Genomic DNA, 22080 nt, shown 5'->3' with positions numbered 1-22080 from the left:
AAATTAACTAACACAACATTAGAAATCAATCCATTCTACATATGCAATCAGTAATTCTTAATATCATCACATAGGTGTATGGTCATCATTTCTCAGTACATATGCATCGATTTAGAGAAAGAAATAGCACGACAACAGAAAAAGAAATAAAGTGATAACACAGAGAAAACACAAATTAAAATAAAAAGTACAAAAATATATAAGAGAAAGAAAAAAAAAACAAAAAAAAACTATAGATCAGATGCAGCTTCATTCAGCGTTCCAACATAATTACATTACAGTTAGGCAGTATTGTGCTGACCATTTTTTTTTTTTTTAGACATCATACCATTCTACATATGCAATCAGTAATTCTTAACATCATCACATAGATGCATGATCATCGTTTCTTAGTACATTTGCATCGGTTTAGAAGAACTAGCAGTATAACAGAAAAAAATATAGAATGTTAATATAGAGAAAAAAAATAAAAGTAACAATAATAAGAACAAAACAAACAAAACAAAACAAAACAAGAACCTATCGCTCGGATGCAGCTTCGTTCAGTATTTTAACATGATTACTTTACAATTAGGTATTATTGTGCTGTCCATTTTTGAGTTTTTGTATCTAGTCCTATTGCACAGTCTGTATTCCATCAGCTCCAATTACCCATTATCTTACCCTGTTTCTAACTCCTGCTGAACTCTGTTACCAATGACATATTCCAAGTTTATTCTCGAGTGTCGATTCACATCATTGGGACCATACAGTATTTGTCTTTTAGTTTTTGGCTAGACTCACTCAGCATAATGTTCTCTAGGTCCATCCATGTTATTACATGCTTCATAAGTTTATCCTGCCTTAAAGCTGCATAATATTCCATCGTATGTATATACCACAGTTTGTTTAGCCACTCGTCTGTTGATGGACATTTTGGCTGTTTCCATCTCTTTGCAATTGTAAATAACGCTGCTATAAACATTGGTGTGCAAATGTCTGTTTGAGTTTTTGCCCTTAATTCCTTTGAGTAGATTCCCAGCAATGGTATTGCTGCGTCGTATGGCAATTCTATATTCAGCTTTTTGAGGAACCGCCAAACTGTTTTCCACAGTGGTTGCACCATTTGGCATTCCCACCAACAGTGGATAAGTGTGCCTCTTTCACCGCATCCTCTCCAGCACTTGTCATTTTCTGTTTTGTTGATAATGGCCATTCTGGTGGGTGTGAGATGATATCTCATTGTGGTTTTGATTTGCATTTCTCTAATGGCCAGGGACATTGAGCATCTCTTCATGTGTCTTTTGGCCATTTGTATTTCCTCCTCTGAGAGGTGTCTATTCAAGTCTTTTTCCCATTTTGTAATTGGGTTGGCTATCTTTTTGTTGTTGAGTTGAACAATCTCATTATAAATTCTGGATACTAGACCTTTATCTGATATGTCGTTTCCAAATATTGATTCCCATTGTGTAGGCTGTCTTTCTACTTTCTTGATGAAGTTCTTTGATGCACAAAAGTGTTTAATTTTGAGGAGTTCCCATTTATTTATTTCCTTCTTCAGTGCTCTTGCTTTAGGTGTAAGGTCCATAAAACCGCCTCCAATTGTAAGATTCATAAGGTATCTCCCGACATTTTCCTCTAACTGTTCTATGGTCTTAGACCTAATGTTTAGATCTTTGATCCATTTTGAGTTAACTTTTGTGTAGGGTGTGAGATATGGGTCTTCTTTCATTCTTTTGCATATGGATATCCAGTTCTCTAGGCACCATTTATTGAAGAGACTGTTCTGTCCCAGGTGAGTTGGCTTGACTGCCTTATCAAAGATCAAATGTCCACAGATGAGAGGGTCTATATCTGAGCACTCTATTCGATTCCATTGGTGGATATATCTATCTTTATGCCAATACCATGCTGTTTTGACCACTGTGGCTTCATAATATGCCTTAAAGTCAGGCAGTGCAAGACCTCCAGCTTCGTTTTTTTTCCTCAAGATGTTTTTAGCAATTCGGGGCACCCTGCCCTTCCAGATAAATTTGCTTATTGGTTTTTCTGTTTCTGAAAAATACGTTGTTGGGATTTTGATTGGTATTGCATTGAATCTGTAAATCAATTTAGGTAGGATTGACATCTTAACTATATTTAGTCTTCCAATCCATGAACACGGTATGCCCTTCCATCTGTTTAGGTCTTCTGCGATTTCTTTTAGCAGTTTTTTGTAGTTTTCTTTATATAGGTTTTTTGTCTCTTTAGTTAAATTTATTCCTAGGTATTTTATTCTTTTAGTTGCAATTGTAAATGGGATTCGTTTCTTGATTTCCCCCTCCGCTTGTTCATTGCTAGTGTATAGAAATGCTACAGATTTTTGAATGTTGATCTTGTAACCTGCTACTTTGCTGTACTCATTTATTAGCTCTAGTAGTTTTGTTGTGGATTTTTCCGGGTTTTCGACATATAGTATCATATCATCTGCAAACAGTGATAGTTTTACTTCTTCCTTTCCAATTTTGATGCCTTGTATTTCTTTTTCTTGTCTAATTGCTCTGGCTAGAACCTCCAACACAATGTTGAATAATAGTGGTGATAGTGGACATCCTTGTCTTGTTCCTGATCTTAGGGGGAAAGTTTTCAATTTTTCCCCATTAAGGATGATATTAGCTGTGGGTTTTTCGTATATTCCCTCTATCATTTTAAGGAAGTTCCCTTGTATTCCTATCCTTTGAAGTGTTTTCAACAGGAAAGGATGTTGAATCTTGTCAAATGCCTTCTCTGCATCAATTGAGATGATCATGTGATTTTTCTGCTTTGATTTGTTGATATGGTGTATTACATTAATTGATTTTCTTATGTTGAACCATCCTTGCATACCTGGGATGAATCCTACTTGGTCATGATGAATAATTCTTTTAATGTGTTGTTGGATACGATTTGCTAGAATTTTATTGAGGATTTTTGCATCTATATTCATTAGAGAGATCGGCCTGTAGTTTTCTTTTCTTGTAATATCTTTGCCTGGTTTTGGTATGAGGGTAATGTTGGCGTCATAGAATGAATTAGGTAGTTTTCCCTCCACTTCGATTTTTTTGAAGAGTTTGAGGAGAGTTGGTACTAATTCTTTCTGGAATGTTTGATAGAATTCACATGTGAAGCCGTCTGGTCCTGGACTTTTCTTTTTAGGAAGCTTTTGAATGACTGCTTCAATTTCTTTACTTGTGATTGGTTTGTTGAGGTCATCTATGTCTTCTTGAGTCAAAGTTGGTTGTTCATGTCTTTCCAGGAACCCGTCCATTTCCTCTAAATTGTTGTATTTATTAGCGTAAAGTTTTTCATAGTATCCTGTTATTACCTCCTTTATTTCTGTGAGGTCAGTAGTTATGTCTCCTCTTCCATTTCTGATCTTATTTATTTGCATCCTCTCTCTTCTTCTTTTTGTCAATCTTGCTAAGGGCCCATCAATCTTATTGATTTTCTCATAGAACCAACTTCTGGCCTTATTGATTTTCTCTATTGTTTTCATGTTTTCAATTTCATTTATTTGTGCTCTAATCTTTGTTATTTCTTTCCTTTTGCTTGCTTTGGGGTTAGCTTGCTGTTCTTTCTCCAGTTCTTCCAAATGGATAGTTAATTCCTGAATTTTTGCCTTTTCTTCTTTTCTGATATAGGCATTTAGGGCAATAAATTTCCCTCTTAGCACTGCCTTTGCTGCGTCCCATAAGTTTTGATATGTTGCGTTTTCATTTTCATTCGCCTCAAGGTATTTGCTAATTTCTCTAGCAATTTCTTCTTTGACCCAGTCGTTGTTTAGGAGTGTGTTGTTGAGCCTCCACGTATTTGTGAATTTTCTGGCACTCTGCCTATTATTGATTTCCAACATCATTCCTTTATGGTCCGAGAAAGTGTTGTGTAAGATTTCAATCTTTTTAAATTTGTTAAGACTTGCTTTGTGACCCAGCATATGGTCTATCTTTGAGCATGATCCATGAGCACTTGAGAAAAAGGTGTATCCTGCTGTTGTGGGATGTAATGTCCTATAAATGTCTATTAAGTCTAGTTCATTTATAGTAATATTCAGATTCTCTATTTCTTTGTTGATCCTCTGTCTAGATGTTCTGTCCATTGATGAGAGTGGTGAGTTGAAGTCTCCAATTATTGTGGTATATGAGTCTATTTCCCTTTTCAGTGTTTGCAGTATATTCCTCACGTATTTTGGGGCATTCTGATTTGCTGCGTAAATATTTATGATTGTTATGTCTTCTTGTTTAATTGTTCCTTTTATTAATATATAGTGTCCTTCTTTGTCTCTTTTAGCTGTTTTACATTTGAAGTCTAATTTGTTGGATATTAGTATAGCCACTCCTGCTCTTTTCTGGTTGTTATTTGCATGAAATATCTTTTCCCAACCTTTCACTTTCAACCTATGTTTATCTTTGGGTCTAAGATGTGTTTCCTGTAGACAGCATATAGAAGGATCCTGTTTTTTAATCCATTCTGCCAATCTATGTCTTTTGATTGGGGAATTCAGTCCATTGACATTTAGTGTTATTACTGTTTGGATAATATTTTCCTCTAACATTTTGCCTTTTGTATTGTATATATCATATCTGATTTTCCTTCTTTCTACACTCTTTTCCATATCTCTCTCTTCTGTCTTTTTGTATCTGACTCTAGTGCTCCCTTTAGTATTTCTTGCAGAGCTGGTCTCTTGGTCACAAATTCTTTCAGTGACTTTTTGTCTGAGAATGTTTTAATTTCTCCCTCATTTTTGAAGGATAATTTTGCTGGATATAGGAGTCTTGGTTGGCAGTTTTTCTCTTTTAGTATTTTAAATATATCATCCTACTGTCTTCTAGCTTCCATGGTTTCTGCTGAGAAATCTACACAAAGTCTTATTGGGTTTCCCTTGTATGTAATGGATTGTTTTTCTCTTGCTGCTTTCAAGATCTTCTCTTTCTCTTTGACCTCTGACATTCTAACTAGTAAGTGTCTTGGAGAACGCCTATTTGGGTCTATTCTCTTTGGGGTGTGCTGCACTTCTTGGATCTGTAATTTTAGGTCTTTCATAAGAGTTGGGAAATTTTCAGTGATAATTTCTTCCATTAGTTTTTCTCCTCCTTTTCCCTTCTCTTCTCCTTCTGGGACACCCACAACACGTATATTTGTGCGGTTCATATTGTCCTTGAGTTCCCTGATACCCTGTTCAAATTTTTCCATTCTTTTCCCTACAGTTTCTGTTTCTTTTTGGAATTCAGATGTTCCATCCTCCAATTCACTAATTCTATCTTCTGTCTCTTTAAATCTATCATTGTAGCTATCCATTATTTTTTCTATGTTTGCTACTTTATCCTTCACTTCCATAAGTTCTGCGATTTGTTTTTTCAGTTTTTCTATTTCTTCTTTATGTTCAGCCCATGTCCTCTTCATGTCCTCCCTCAATTTATCGATTTCATTTTTGAAGAGGTTTTCCATTTCTGTTTGTATATTCAGCATTAGTTGTCTCAGCTCTTGTGTCTCATTTGAGCTATTGGTTTGTTCCTTTGACTGAGCCATATTCTCAATCTTTTGAGTGTGGACAGTTATCTTCTGCTGCTGGCGTCTGGGCATTTATTCAGATTTCTCTTGGTGTTGGACCCAGCAAGGTTGTAATATTTTTCTGTGAAATCTCTGGGATCTGTTTTTCTTATCTTGCCCAGTATGTGGCGCACGTGGCACACGTTTGTCTCAAGTGTTTGGAATGGGTCTCCCCCAGTCACCGATCTCCGTGGCCTGAGGATTTCGGATCCAATTCTCTCCGTTGGTTCAGGGGCCGTGCGTGGTGGGGGCGTCAGCTGCTGCGGCTTGAGGGGACCCTGTGGCTGGTTGCGGGCCGCAGCGGGCCTGGGGGATTCCCCACCAGACCAGGAAGCCTCCCGTGGGGGGGGGGGCTACCGCGGCTTGGATAACCCTCCTATCCGAGACTCGTATCCGCGGACTTGAAGCAGAGACTCGAAGCCGCCCGCAAAAGAGGGGTGCCGCCTGCCTTGGCTTGGGAAACTTGCTTCTCCAATACTCTCAGCCGGCCCGGAAAGGAGGGAGGGAGTAGCTCGGACCACCGCAGCTGCCGCTGATCGGGAAATCACGCGCCGCTCGGGGGTCTCACCGCAGCCGAGTCTCGCAGTCAGTCTAGCCAGCCCAGACTTTGGATAGCCCTCTGATCTGAGATTCGTAGCCGCGGACTCGAAGCCGAGACTCAAAGCCGCCCGCAGAAGAAGGGCGCCGCCTGCCTCGGCTTGGGAAACTTGCTTCTCCGATACTCTCAGCCGACCTGGGAAGGAGGGAGGGATTAGCTCGGACCGCCGCAGCTGCGGCTGCTCGGCAAATCACGCGCTGCTCGGGGGTCTCGCCGCAGCCAAGAGTCACAGTCAGACTTGCCAGCCCAGACTTTGTATAGCCCTCTGATCCGAGACTCGTAGCTGCGGACTCGAAGCCGAGACTCGAAGCCGCCCGCAAAAGTGTGGCGCCGGCCGCCTTGGCTGGGAAGCTTGTCTCTCCGAGTCTCTCAGCCAGCCCGGGAAGGAGGGAGGGATTAGCTCGGACCGCCGCAGCTGCGGCTGCTTGGGAAATCGCCTGCCGCTCGGGGATCTCACTCACCGCAGCCAAGTTTCGCAGTCAGACTAACCAGCCCAGACTGGGTTACGCTGTGTGTCCATTCCCTGCTGTAGCCCCGGGAGCTGTTCTGTACTGTTTCTGTCACCAATTAGTTGATTTGGAGTCGGAGGAACTAAGACGCATGTACCTTACTAAGACGCCATCTTGGATCCAAAAAGGGGAATTTTTTAAGTTACAAGTTTATAGTTCAAAGACCATGAAAATGTCCAAATTAAAGGCACCAACAAGAGGTTAACTTCACCCAAGGAAGATCAGTGAAGCTCAGGGTTTCTCTCTCAGCTGGAGGACACATAGTAACGTCTGCTAGCTTTCTCTCCTAGCTTCACGTTTCATGACGCTCTCCCAGGAGTCTTTTCCTTCTTCATCTCCAGAGGTCTCTGTCTGTGTGGGCTCTGTTGGTTCTGATGGCCCGAAAGCTTTTTCCAAAATGGTTCCCTCTTAAAAGACTCCACTAAGCAACCCAACTTTAAATGGTTGGAGACACATCCCCATGAAAACCATCTAATCAAAGTTACCACTCACAACTGAGTGGATCACATCTCCATGGAAACAATAAAAGAGATCCCACCCAGAAATATTGGATGAGGATTAAAGGACATGGCTTTCCTGGGGTACATGACAGATCCAAACTGGCACAATACAAATTTTGCACAGTGTATGCCTTCTGTGCTTAATTATTGTGACATTAGTAGGGGCTTAGAGACAGGAAGATGATAACCTTGGAGAATAGATATAAAACATATAGCGTTCTTTTATTTCTGTAAATCTTTGCCTGGATACTTACCAATATTGACTGACCCCTGGATTTTGTTCCTAGCTCTCTTTCCCTTTGCACACTACAGGTTTCCCGGTTAATATCCTCTTTGGTATTCTACCATTTACCTGATTGCTTCAGGTGATCTTTATTAGCACCCTACTTATCTATGTAAATCCAGGAAGATCTTATCTTATTCTTCCTGTTTGCATTTCTATAATTTTATACAATTGTGGCCAATCCAGTGTGCCTTAATCTTTTATATTTACTTACATGTCCAAACCTATGTAGATTCCAGGTTTCCATTGTTTCTCCTCCACTAAAGTCCCAGTCCACCCACTCTCTGGCAGAAATTTCTTTGGAATGAAATCAAATGAGAAATTTCAAACAATAATCCAAGTGGATCACGTGAATCTTACATCTGTGATAAAATTGCACAGACCTAAATTGACACCCAGGAACACAAACTGAAATGAGTGCATGTGAAAACGAAGGTGGGTGGATTGTGTCAGTGTTGATTTCTGGTGGTAAAATTGTGCTCCAGTGATGGAAGATGCCATTCGGGGAGACTGAGTAAAGGGGATGCTGAATCTCTGTGCTAGTTCTTAGAACCATGTGTGAATTTACGGTGGTTTCCTTATAAAACATGTTTAAAAATGGACAGAAAAGTGGAAATGCAATTGAATGTTTGGGGTTTTACTTTGGATTTTCCACTGAATTGATAATCTTGGACATGTCAACAAATCATCACCCAGCACCTCCCTGTCCCCCAGTTGTGGAGAATGTAATGTAATGACACATTACACAAAATGGGTCCTTCAACTGAAATCACCTTCACATCTTAAAATATTTTTCAGTCATTCAGACATTTACTCTGTTAGTCAATAGCTCTTCATTGAACACCTGTCATGAACTAGGCACTGGTAAGAAGCAATGAATCCGCTTTTGTCTTTAATGAGGTTTATTTTTTCTGCCCAAGGGGCATTGATAGTATATTGATGTCTGCTGAGTTTTACATTTTAATGTGTTCGTATTATCAAGTTACTGCACTGAGATCGTATTTTATGCTCTGATGCATGGAGTGAACTCTGATTCCTTTATTCAGAATCACTGTTTCGGGAAAAGAAGCTCAGGATCAAAAGTAAGCATTAAAACCCGCAAGGATTTCAGAAACAAAATAACATGATGAGCTATCGGTGTGGAGCTGGTTATTGACAATCTAAGTAATGTTGCATTTGAATAAGGTGTGGAGCCGGTTATTGACAATCTAAGTAATGTTGCATTTGAATAAGCATATGGTAAACAAGGTGACTCAGTTCACCAAATGGATGATTACCAAAGAAAGCTGCTTGGGTAAACCACAAGTGACAAGAGATTGAAATTCACTAAATTCTTAAGAGATTGCAGACTCTATTTCTACCCTTAAATATACTCACCATTTCATCACTTAATTTAACTTGGATCCGGGGCGATATGGTCAATTCTATTTTTATTGAAGGAGTTTGCCCAGGGGAAGAAAAAGGAAGAAAGATGTCAAGCAAATTAGTTTCTCTCTAATTGAATAAATTTATGCTTATTTCCATGTTTGTAAGAATTTGTACTTAAACGAGAAACTAAAACTTCAAAAGTTATAATGTGTCTCCATTTGTGACAATATTTCTGTTCTGTGGTTTTCACATTTTCCATTTCAGCACAGGGAAAGAAATGGTTTTGTCATATATTTCAACCTTTGTTGCAGAGAGCATTATTTCTGTAATCAAGAAAACTGATCTCAAGAAAAACTATGATAACATTATTAATTTTGTGAACATTGGCCTTTCAAAAAATGTGGGATTTTATGTACGCTAAAATGGGTGATGATATTTGATAGAATCCCTGTGTGCTTCATTTATTAGAATTTTCCTCTCAGTAGTGATGTCTCAACTTTCATGTTCTCCATCCATCACTTTCTGCTATGGATAAATTCAGCATGTTAGTTAGTTGTTCAAGCTAATATATCTCATGGGTAAGAGAAGCTGAGTTGATATTTTCTAACTTGTATAGTTATTTTCTGTGACCTCTTTGACATTCTTATCCCTCCATAGGCCATTTTATTCCCATTTATAAACCATTTTATGGCCTACATATTGGCTTATACATGTATGGCTTACATGTGCAATCAAGATTTTGCCCCCACTATTTCCATTGATATCCTTTTTCTTTTGTCTTTTAGAAAACCTCTCCTACTAGCCACTGCATCATTCTTTTAATCTGTGGGAGAAAAATATGTACACAGTTGGATCAATGGTACCAGAAATTCTTATTTTGATTCTCAGTGATAGCCTTAACATCAAACTTTCCCTTTTATTTTGCCTGTCTACTTTTCCAAAACTTTGGCATCCTCTTAAAATCTTCCTAATGTAACAAGCATTGACACTCAAGACTAAACTTTCTTGATATATGGTCATGGGATATCCCCACATTTTGTTGAAGTGCATTTTTGGGGAGCTGCATTGGAAAGCAAAATAGTAGGAAATTTTTTTTTTCCCCTCCGCCCAAAGCTACTCTGCAACCTCTTGTTAAGCTATTCTATCACCAAACTCCTGTGTTTACACTGGGTTTTGAAGAACCAGCTGCTGAAAGTGATAAATCAACAGTTGAAAATGATGAATGAGAGCCCCCCTGGGGTGCAAAGAAAAATATAGGTGTTTTTAGACTATGTTACATTGGTTACGGAAAGTGTCAAAAAGTAGTGACTGCTAGTGCAATGTATGAATATATATATTATGGTAGCAATTATTCCTGCTTATTTGAATTCTATTTGAAGTGCTTTTATTTATATAACTTGAAAAATCGTTTTTTTATTTTGAAGACCAGTACTGCCAATAAATCAGAGCCAACATTCATTGACTGTCGATTGCGTGGCAGGCCCAGTGCTAGGGTGGGGAACACTAACTATGGAATGCCTAGTTGTGATCTCCGAGCACCACTTATGGAAATTTATGATCTTCTTTTGGTGTTATTGTGCTATTTTTAGATATAGCAGTTAAGTCTGGATTTTGAAACCTATTTATGTTTCTAGTGTGGTTTACAATTACCCAAATGGCCTATTTTTCAGCGTATTCCTTTCCAAGTGTTACTTACACACCTGTCATTCATGGCTGTTTCCACTCTTATTTTGATTTATTCAATTTACCAATGTTCCCTGGTTACTAGTCCATGTAATGGTCTGTTCATTGGTATATAAACATTCAGATGAGATGGAAAAGTTGAAGTAAGTTGAATTGAGTCCAGTTTTTTCCAGTGTGAATTTTGTGCCACTATACTTACTTCAATGGGAGGTTATTCATTGGTTTACTCTCATGCCATAAAAAGGCTTCCTGGAATGTTTAATATCTGTGATTAACTGAATTTTTCAGGTTAACATCTGCATTTAATCACAAGTTATTACCCATTTCCTAGACTGGTCAGTGTAACATTTCAATTACCTCTTCCTTCTTTCTCTCCCCATGTAGCAAAAAATTCAAAGTCAGTTATACTTTCCTTCTCAGCCATAGAACTGCATTTAATAGTTAAGAAAGTAATATTTCTTTTGAAGTGGTTATAGGAAGTATATGTTTAATGCATATAAACATAGAAAGATTTAAGGCCTGATTTGAAAGCCTTGGCCAATTTATAGAGCTCTTGTATCTATATAGAATCATTTTGCCTCAGAGAGAAATGAAAAGTTCTATTGGACTCCAGTAGTCACCAAGCTCCTGTATAGCAGAACTGGGGTTCAATGAGTAAGCCATCTTTAAATTTCACATTGCCTGTTTGTTTTGGTCTGGCCCAACATACTTCTGAGAGATCTCTGTTTAGCTTAAGAACCCCTTGTCTCACTTTCCGAAATATTTAATTTTAAATGTTACTTGACCATGGGGTCTAAAACCTTAAATATTAACCATACTTCATGTAAAGTGGGAAAAGGCCTCATTTCAGTTTTTTCCTACTGAATAGTATCATTCAAATGGATTATTCTATTTTTCTCTGAGTTCGCCATAAAACTGTCACAAATGACTCAATTTAAGGAAGAAAAATAATATGAAAGCCGAACAGCTTTATGCAGTAATGTCTGGCCACTGTATTTTTGGCAATACTTGACCTAATCCAGGAATTTGCATCCCTTCCAAATTTGAGTATTTTTGTTGGGGAGAGTGAGAAGTGAGGTAGGGTGAAAGCAGCAATGCTGGGATTTTTAATGACAGAGCTAAGGTGTGAAAAATATTGTCCTTTTTTTTTCAAATATGAAAAATGCAGAACTATGCAAAAACAAGTTAATTTTCTATTCAAATAAATCTTACATCTAAGTTGTTCTGACACATTTAATGGTCTATATGATCACTGCTGCTCTAGGAAGTATTTAGGCATGAAGAACGTAAAAGATCACGTAATGGCTGCAATTAGTCTTCCTTATATAAAACCAGACCAAATCCTTATTATTTTTGTCAATTCATTTAACAACAGCAAAAATAATTTCGTACCTCCTATGTACGATACCTTAATTGCCTTGAAATCAGGGGTGATATTTTCATCATCATTTTATCACCAATATCAAATCCATTGTCTGACAATTAGTAGTAAAAGATCATATAAAAATCAAGAGTGTATGGGGCCTGCTAACTTCTGAAACCTGCAAACCCACAATCACTGTTATCTTTTATCAGCAATTGAATTATTTTATAAAGCAAGCTTTCATTCTTATTTTACTCTAATATATATATATAATACATATATATATATATATATATAATATATATCAGAATAGTCAAGCCTTAAATGAACTGTAACCCAAAAGTGTGCTAACCTTTGATGTAGCCAGAAGGCAAAAACTTAAAACATAAAAATTGTCACTGACCTATGGTCTGTAACTTTTTGAAGTAACCAGAAGCAAAAGCCCACAACTGTAGTAAGGCACAGCAACTCAGATTCCCCGATACTTTGACAATAATGCTTTATTAAGCAGGTATATGCATCTTATCTGTAAATGCAGTTTCTTGAAGAATGTAACTTTTCTTGAAAAATTCCTGGCTGCTTTGTCAGTGAACTTAGCAAAGTAATCTTGTCTCAGTGTTATAAAGCACTGAACTATAACCCAGATACCTAAATGTTTGGATAATGACATCTTGCACCATAATTCATGACTAGCTCTCCCAAGACTCCCTATCTCAATTTATGCAATTTGGACCTTCTTATCTTATTTCTTACAATCCTGAAACTTGTTACACCTGCATAAAGCCTCTAATAATTATTGTGCTCTTTTGAAACTGCTAAGTACCTCAAAAAACGCCGTGATTTTTTAATCCATTCTTGTGGGTTCAGACCTAATATAGGTGAGACCTTGTCATTAGGTTGTTTCCATGGAGATGTGACCCACCCAATTCAAGGTGGGTCTTAATTTTTTACTGAAGCCCTTTATGAGGACAAAAGACAGAGACATTGGAGATAGCGGAGACAGAAATTCCCTGGAGATGCTAATAGAGGACCCACAGATGCTCAGAGAGCCATATGAATCCAGTACCTAAGAGAGAAGGACCAGCAGATGTCACCATGTGCCTCCCCCTACGTGACAGAAGAACCCCAGAAGCCATGGGCTTTCTTTCAGAGAAAGTATACTCTTGCTGATGCCTTTTAGAATTGCAATTTATAACTTCCCATTAATTTAATTAATATAAATCCCCATTGTTAAAAGCCAACCCATTTCAGGTATATTGCATTCCAGCAGCTTTAGCAAACTGAAACAACTATTAAAGTAGTAACATGAGTCAGCCCAGAATTAATTACCCTAAGCCTGCCTGCCTTTGTCCTAATACTATAAAACTGTACAACTTTCTGCAGTTCAGGGAGACAAACCTAAGACCCTCCTGCACTCCTTGTGCTGCACACCACAATTAAAACTCTTTCTTTCATTCAAATCCTGATATCTCAGAATCGGTCACTGAATGCATTGAATATGAAGCAAGTTTGTCCTGTATTCCTTTTCTAGTTTCCCAATGTGTGCAATCATGTTCAAAGATGTATTTGCTCATACAAGTTCAATGTTCATCATCTTTACTCCATCATGGAAACAAAACAATATATTATTAATAAAAAAACCCAAAAGACTTATTAAATTCTCTGATTATTGTCCTTTGTCCTTTCAATCCCACACTGCATCTTCCCTGGACTAGATATCCTTAAAAATCTCAATTAACTGTTCTCTGCCTTTCAAGGTTCAAGTGGATGTGACTGATAAGTGGAAAGAATGTCAACGGTCTGGTGTGTAGGGGCCTGAGATGCCTCAGGGAACTTGGAGAGCCGAGCGGATGAAATTTGGATTGAGGCCATTTGGAAATCTTGGCACACAGGAAGCATGGAGAATGAGAGTTGGAGAATTTACCCTGTGTTTAGTGAGGGAAGCGGTAAGACATGGCCTACTGGTTCTAAGAATGTGAGCCACTAGATAGAGAACCGGCTTCCAGAGGCAGAATCCAAAGATTTTGCAGTTCATGAGTTCCAGAAGCAGGAAACCTTCTAAGGAAGAAAAGGAAAGGATGGTCCTTTCAGGCTGTGACCCTTCACCTTCTTGAAATCAATTAAACAAAATTCTTATGCAAGGTTGACCTTAGGGAGAGATTTTGTTGCCCATGTACAAATTGCACTGTATTCTTTTACTCTTTTCCAAAGAGTCCAAACAAGACCTCAGAATCTCTCTCACCATTGGACTACAGGGAGAAGCTATCAATGGAGTCAGACTTGGGTTTGGGAATAAAATCTTTTTGGAAATCCTGCCCTGGTTATAGTATGACCCCAGGAGAAATGATAAAAACCTTTTCCTTCTATTTTCACTTCCTCCTGCTGTTCCCTAATAAAATGTGTCCTCTCCATCCCCATATTTTCTCAGTGAAATGTGGTATTATCTTTGACAGATATCTCACACCCCTCCAAAAATAAGAAAGCATAATAAATTGATGTTTCTGCATTCTTACCAGCTTCCTTCTTATTTGTCCTTCTTTCTGTACCCTCCATGTTCTTTTATATACAAAGCTTATAATTCATGTATTAATTTAACAATGGAGAACATCATTCTGCATATAATAAATAAAACATTAAAAATATTTCCTTATTTTTATTTTTAACCATTTTTTATTGTGAAATATAACATATATACAAAAAAGCAATACATTTCTAAGTACATTTTAACTTTTGTTATAGAACATATTTCAGAGTTTGTTATGGATTACAGTGACACAATTTCAGATTTTTCCTTCTAGTTGCTCCAAGACACTGGAGGCTAAAAGAAACATCAATACAATGATTCAGTAGTCCTACTCATTTGTTAAATCCTAACTTGTCTGCTATAACTCCTCTTTCTCCTTTGATCCTTCTCCCAATATTTAGGGATATTTGGGTTATGCTTATTCTAACTTTTTTCATGTTGAAAAGGGGTGTCAACAATATGGAATAAGCAGATGGAACTGGTTGATATTCTTGGAGAAACTGGCACCTCTGGGTTTCAGAACTTATCTGGCCTAGGAACCATATGAAGGTTTTAGGTTTATGAAAAGTAAACTTAATGTGTGCAACTTTTGTAGAATCTCAGAGCCCTGTGTGTTCTTTATGATTAACAGGAATGATGTGGGTTGGGGTTTGGCAAACCATGGCAATCAGCAATATCTAGCTGAAGCTTGCATAAGAATAACCACCAGAATAGCCTATTGACTCTATTTGAACTCTCTTAGCCACTGATACCTTAGTTTGTTACATTACTTTTCCTCCTTGTGGTCAGTAAGGCATTGTCAATCTAAAGGTGCCGGGGCCAAGTTCATCCCTGGGAGTCAGGTCCCACATTGCCAGGGAGACTCACACCCCTGGAAATCATGTCCCATGTAGGGGGAGGGTAATGATTTTATTTGAAGAGTTGTGTACTCTCCATTTTATCCTCTCATACTCATGTCTCCTCTAGGTCACATATCTTAAAACACCTTCTCCTAAACTTGTTGCCTGCATAAGCTCTCCTTCTATCTTTCCGTCGTACTAAGGTAGATATATCTAAACCTGATATATCTATCACACTGTCACCTGTATTCTTCGTAACCCTCAGCAATTTGGCTTCCATCCCTTCCCCAGGGATCCAGGAATTGTGGTAAAATATTTACATTATAACACTTAATTGTCCAAAAAAAAATAAAACTAACTCCATGAAGTCAGTACTAGAAACTCTAGTATAAAGAGATTAAGCGCGGTTGGAAAAAGGCCCTGATATTAAGTGGAAATGTGAGGAATTAATCTTGATGTAATCCTAAAAGGCCCTCAGCTTTTGTGAAAGACCAGCTTTGTGTGGACTTCCCCCCCTCCAGTCTCTGCATTCCTCAATCTAGCTCTACCCAGTAGGACTCTCTGTGATGAGGAATTTTCTAGTCTGCACTACTTACGATGGTAGCCACTTGCCGTCTATGGATATTAAGCACTTGAAATGTGACTAATGTGACTAATAAGAACTGTATATTTAATTTAACTTAATTTAATTTAAATTTAAATAGGCACAAGTAGCTAGTGGCTAACCTGTTGAACAGAGCAACTTCAATCCCTCACTGGCATTGGATCTTGTCAATGGCTCTCTCATATCGACACTTGGCTTTGTCTCTATTTCAATGTCTCATCATCACTTTTTCTTATTTTATGTTCCTTCTTTGGACTCTTGTGCTTTTCTGGTTTCCTACATGTAAGTTTCCCCCAAATTTCCTTCTCAACTCTCTTCTTTTCCTAAATTTTATCCCTTAGTATTGACACCTGTTCTTGTGTCTTCAAATATCTTCTATACACAAATGACCAAAATCTTTACTTTCAAACCCAATCTTTTCTATTTTTTTTTTTATCTTTCAGACAACTTTTCAGTTGCATACTGAACATCCTTAACTAAGATATACTAGTATCTTCAATTTTGTGCTCAAAGCAGTAATCTTTCTTTCTAAAGTTCTTCATGCATTCCCTGTTTCTGGTAATGGAACCACTGTCCTTTCAGTTCCCAGATTTAAGAATTCTGATTCTTTACTGAAAATCTCTTTTATTTGACCTTTTATGAAATTAATTGCCAAGTTACATTGAACATATCTTCCAAATACCCCAAGTTTGGTCCCACCTCTTTACTATTGACACAGCACTATTTCTTGATATTCAGATATCTAGGACCTCATAAGTGTTGGCCCAAGATGGTATAATACTTCTCTAAATGACCTTTTGACCTACCTTCATTGTCTGGCCTTCATTGTTCCAAATTGGTCTTCTCTCTCGCAATTTTTCTGACACTACCATTAGATTAATGCTTTTAAGGACTGGTTCTACACATTCATTTCCATGCATGCAAAACCTTGAGGGCTCCTTATTCATTTCAATTGAAATATGAGCACTTCGATTTGGATTTTAGTGCTGTACCTCTATCAATTCCTACATTCATTCCTCTTTTCCTATGAAATCTTTTTAGTCTCTTTGGCTGGGGAAAAATAATCTCTCTTTTCTCTTATCTTCCATAGCAATATTGCTTTTTATGTTGTTATGATTTTGTTTCCACATGCCCCCTTGAGACATCCTTGAGGCTAGAATGATATTTTATCTGTATTTGTTTCTCCCATAATATTTAGTATTATGACTTAATCATCAGAGACCTTATATGCCTTTAATTCAATTACTACCTATTTTTAAATGTAATTCCTTAGGTAGCGCAGTGCTTCTTGTTTATCAAATGCTCTCCAGGGCATTGGAAATGAAAGATATGTTCCCCTGTACTAAGGCTTCCAAAGTCTACCAGAGAAGACAGTCATGAAAATCATTTTAAGATAAAGTATTATCATACAGTAATACAATTATGTTCTAGATTTTTTTGGTTCAAGGGAAAGAATAATCAAATTCAAATAGTTATCTTAAGAGACGTTTAATAGCAAGAAATCTAGAGAGTTCTAGAACTTAAAGGACTTGTACAACATTCAATGAGAAATGTGAAGATGGTAAGGTACCTAAGGAACATGGAGAGTTTGAGCAATGACACTGAGGTGTGAGATGCAAGACACTCATAAGAAAACCATATGAATTTCTGAATTTCTGGGACACAGAGTGATCAATATGTAGAGAAGTTAGGAAAGTGGAAAAAGAAGTGATTGACAAATCTGAAGATGTCATTTCCTCTATGTAACACTGTTAATGAAGGAAGTAAAAACTTAGGAAAACATACAAGGTTGTCCATGACATGATTAAACCTTCATATTTAAGTTTTGACTTCCTCCTATAGGGGAGTCATTAAGAAGGTTAAGTAAAGGCAGTGACTTCTTCAGATTTTATTTTCAAAAAGTTCTCTTTGGTAGAATGGAAAGATTCCATATTAGAGGCAGAAAGATCATTTAAAATGTGGTTTCAGTATGCTAGGCAGGGAGCTAATGTCTTAAATTAGAAAAGCTATTCTGAAGAATGAATGCGTTGGCTTGAAGGGAATGAACTATGTTCATCCTTAAAGTTTTGGACTTGCTGAATCTGCAGGGCCTAATCAATCTGGTGTGTCCATGAGACAACTGCATACAAAAATGTGGGTGTCAGGAGAGTTGTCTGAGATGGACTTGAAATTTGGGGTTCAAATGGTGTTAAGTGAAATATAAACATGATTTCTTAGCTTCCTGGACTGCCATAACAACATACTATAGACTAAATGGCTTAAAACAACAGATATTTATTATCTTATAATTCTGGAGGTTAGAAGTCCCAATTCTGTAAGAGAGAATCCTTCTTTCCTTCTTTCTACTTTCTAGCATTGGCTAGATATTCTTGGTGTGTGGCCTACTCAGTCTCTCCTCCACCATCATGTCATCTTCTCAGTGTCTGCCCACGTTTCCTCTCTTCTTTTTCTAAGAATGCCAGCTGTATTGGGTTAAGTCCCCATCCTACTCCAGTGCAACCTTATTTTAACTTAACTCATTCTATTTTCAATGACCCTATTTGCAAGTCTTGAGGGTTAGGATGCCAACATAACTTTTGGAGACATAATTCAACCCTTAAGACGTCTTTAGAATGGAATGCTAGGAGAAATGGGACAAAAGTCTTTTCACTGATTTGTCACTTTTTTTTTGCATGGGCAGACACCAGGAATCATATCTGGGTCTTTGGCACAGCTGCTGAGAACTCTGCCACTGAGCCACTGTTGCCCGCCCTGATGTCACTTTTTGTGTGTTGCAAAGGAAAGGTTTATGCTTAAAGGTAACTAATTTCCTCTCTCTTCTTTTAGGTTATATATGAAGAGAAGGAGTAGTTAAGGAGGAAAGTAGTTGTAATATTTTGTTAGAATGACCATGATATCCAAATGTCTGCTATATCTTCTAATTAATAGTTGAAATTGGTGATTATTTGTTTTAGTGTACTCCTGAGAAATATTGTATTAAAAATATATTGATATTTTTGAGGCTCTTAATGAAAACAGAAAAAGATCACTGGGCTCCTTACTCCCATCTGTGACTCCTCAGAATCTGTTCATCCTAGTTTTCTAGCTGCCTGAATACAATATACCAGAGATAGAATGGCTTTTCAAAAGGAGAATTTAGTAAGTTGCAAGTTTACATTCTAAGGCCGAGAAAATGTCCCAATTAAAACAAGTCTATAGAAATGCCCAAGCTAAGGCATCCAGGGAAAGATACCTTGGTTCAAGAAGGTTGATGAAGTTCACGGTTTCTCTCTCAAGTGAGAAAGCACATGAATACAGTCAGAGTTTCTCTCTCATGTGGAAAGGCACATGGTGAACACGGTCAGGATTTCTCTCTCATCTGGAAGGGCACATGGTGAGCATGGCGTCATCTGCTAGCTTCTTCTCCTGGCTTCCTGTTTCATGAAGCTCCACAGGAGGCATTTTCCTTCTTTATCTCCAAAGGTCGCTGGCTGGTGGACTCTACTTCTCGTGGCTATGTCATTCTTCTCTGCTCTCTCTGAACCTCCCGTTCTCTAAGATGTTTCCTCTTTTATAGTAATGAAGACCCACCCAGATGGGTGGAGACATGTCTCCACCTAATCCATTTTAACAACCACTCTTGATCACGGAAGATCACATCAAGATCACATCAAGATGTGACTCCTTAAGTCACATCTCCAGGGAGATGATCTCATTACAGTTTCAAACATACAATACTGAATGGGGATGAGAAGAAATGGCTGTCTTTACAAAATGAGGTTAGGAGTAAAACATGGCTTTTCAAGGGTACATGCATCCTTTCTAACCAGCACAACGTCATAGCCCCAAACTCTCTTTCTCTCTCTTTAAGGAAACCAAGTCTTTCCAGAGACAGAAATAAAAGTTAAGATGGGCATAGTCTTTCAGCTTTCATTTACTGAATTCTTTCTTTGTTACTAACACTGCTGTATTTTTTGTTGTTGTTTTTTTTTGGTGTGCTATATGGTGGGGTCACATTTCATTCTTTTTCCATGTGAGTATTCCTTTATTGCAGCACCATTTGTTGAATTTTGTTTGTTTGTTTGTTTGTTTGCTTGTTTGTTTGTTTTTTGGGGAAGTGCCTGGGCCAGGAGTCGAACCCAGGTATCCCACATGGCAGGTGAGAATTCTACCCTTGCACCCCACTAATACTGGTGTTGAGATTTACTTATCCTTATAAATAATTTTCAAAAATCCTCACACTGAAAAAATATTTTGTATTGTTCCCATCAAATTCTCTATGTTTTTATGCTTATATTCTTAACTGTTACATTAAATATTCATACTTACAATAATGTACTAACATTTTGTACATTCTCTTTCATTAGCATTCATCAAGACTAGATTATTTGATTTTAAACTTATTTTACTTCATTCCATAATTACAACATATAGCACCAATATCATTTGTCAACTTCTCTTGCAAATAATTGTATCACATTTGCTTACTCAATTTTTGCCTTCTCCCCACAATTTGCCAATCCCTTCCTTTTCTTCTTTTGTCCTGCATCTGATGTGACATTTAGTAATTTGTTGAGATACAGTCTATCCGATGATGCATGGATTAGTGTTTTACTTTTACTTGTGGGGAAAAGAAGCAGAATATTTTTTAAGAAGGTCCCTTGTCCCTGGAATACTTCCCCTTGACTATTCACCAGAGGCTGTGGCTGCTGATCTCTGGGTCATAGAGAAAGACCCATCTGTTTTCTCAGGCTTCTGCTTTTGGGGATAGAATTGAAAGAAGTTCTGCTAAATCTCCAGGGACTGGCTAGGCTTTTTGAGACATGTTTATGGTTTAGATCTGCGAAGAATTATCCAAGACTATTAAGATGAGACATTTCATGCTATTTAAATATACTGCAATAGTTAATTAAAAAATAGATTATTATCCTCCTTTCTTATATTACACTATAATTAAACCACAGATTTTATACAGACACTCAAAATAATAAGGACTGGAACTCATTAATGGACACAGTTATATATATATATACACACACATGCACATACATATGCATATATATGTATATGCGTATGTATATATCTAATTTTATCTATAATCACTTGAAAGTGGGATTTTAATATAATGGCCATGATTATATTAATAAATGTTCAGTTTGTTGTGTAGTTTATAAAGTTCAATATAACATTCATTTAAAATTCACTATGAATACAAATAATATATTTATGCTTTAAATTCTTAAATTATTTAAAATATAGTTTAGTTAATTTTATTTAATATTATATATTCCTTAAACACATTATAATCATATTTGTAACATGTTTTCTGATTTTCTCTTATCAGTTTTGGGATCTATTACCTCACCGGGTAGAGCTCAAATTAAGTTATTCTGCTATCTTGTGGTTACAACTTGAAATAGCAAATTTTGTGTTCAGGAGTTAGATGTTGTATTCCAGCTTAGCTGTTGAGGTAGGGAAAAAAAAAAAGGAAATCAGATCACTGAAAACACGGTAAAGTACACAGAGAGAACTTGATCTTAATTAAAATGTCAATAATTATCAAACCAGCATCCACCCAGCCCAAAGTGGACTCTGGAAATGAGACAGTTGCATTGTGAATCCACTAGAGATGGATCTAGCACCTATAGCAGCTCAGCGGTAATAAATTAAATTTTCCCTTATTGGTCCTAAACAATTCAGCTTCTTACAAATTTTCTCCCAGAAACTCAGACTATGAGGAATCAAACCAAATGATTTATGGAATGAACAGAATGGTTTATTCAGTCCTGTGTAGTAAATTTCCTTTCCTCATTCAAGGCATGGTTACAGTCAGAGTCTCTAGATGCTGTCCGACAAGGAATGAAGGACTCCAGCCTTGTGTACATTGTCCAGTATCACTTTCCTTATATTGGGCTCCAGCAGTAATGATTCCTGGCTGGAAGAGAGAGAATAAAAGAGAAAAAGTTCAATTTTCAGCGTGTCCAGAGTTCTGCAGTCTTGCTGGTCCCCTCACTCCCTTCTCAAGGACCAGGAGACCATTCCTGAGGCAGCTTTCTTGTTCAGAGGTTAAAAGGGCTTGACCTCATCTACCTGCTCTTGACCCTAAATGCTAATGGACTTTGCAAACTCTCCTGGCCACTTAGTCTTACGACAATAGATCTTCACGGCAGCTTACTTGCTTATCTCGTGAAGAACTGGCTTCTGTATACATGCTTCATTCCCCACCCCTGACCCAAAAGTTAGCTGGAGTAATGAATAGGAAAACTATCTCTGATTTTCACATGGG

The 22080-nt window shown here is 37.5% G+C and overlaps 1 long non-coding RNA gene across 1 annotated transcript in view; it reads right to left on the bottom strand.

Annotated features, from left to right (window-relative positions):
* Positions 1 to 21559: 21559 nt before the first annotated feature.
* LOC143646225 (uncharacterized) overlaps positions 21560 to 22080 on the bottom strand; it is a 30908-nt gene continuing 30387 nt past the window's right edge. Inside the window, exon 3 of the long non-coding RNA XR_013157398.1 lies at positions 21560 to 21729. This is a non-coding gene — a long non-coding RNA (uncharacterized LOC143646225). The remainder of the gene's footprint in view (positions 21730 to 22080) is intronic.

The sequence above is a fragment of the Tamandua tetradactyla genome, chromosome 9 (genome assembly GCF_023851605.1).
Source record: "Tamandua tetradactyla isolate mTamTet1 chromosome 9, mTamTet1.pri, whole genome shotgun sequence".
NCBI lineage: Eukaryota > Metazoa > Chordata > Mammalia > Pilosa > Myrmecophagidae > Tamandua > Tamandua tetradactyla.
This window is presented reverse-complemented; position numbering and strand designations above follow the sequence as displayed.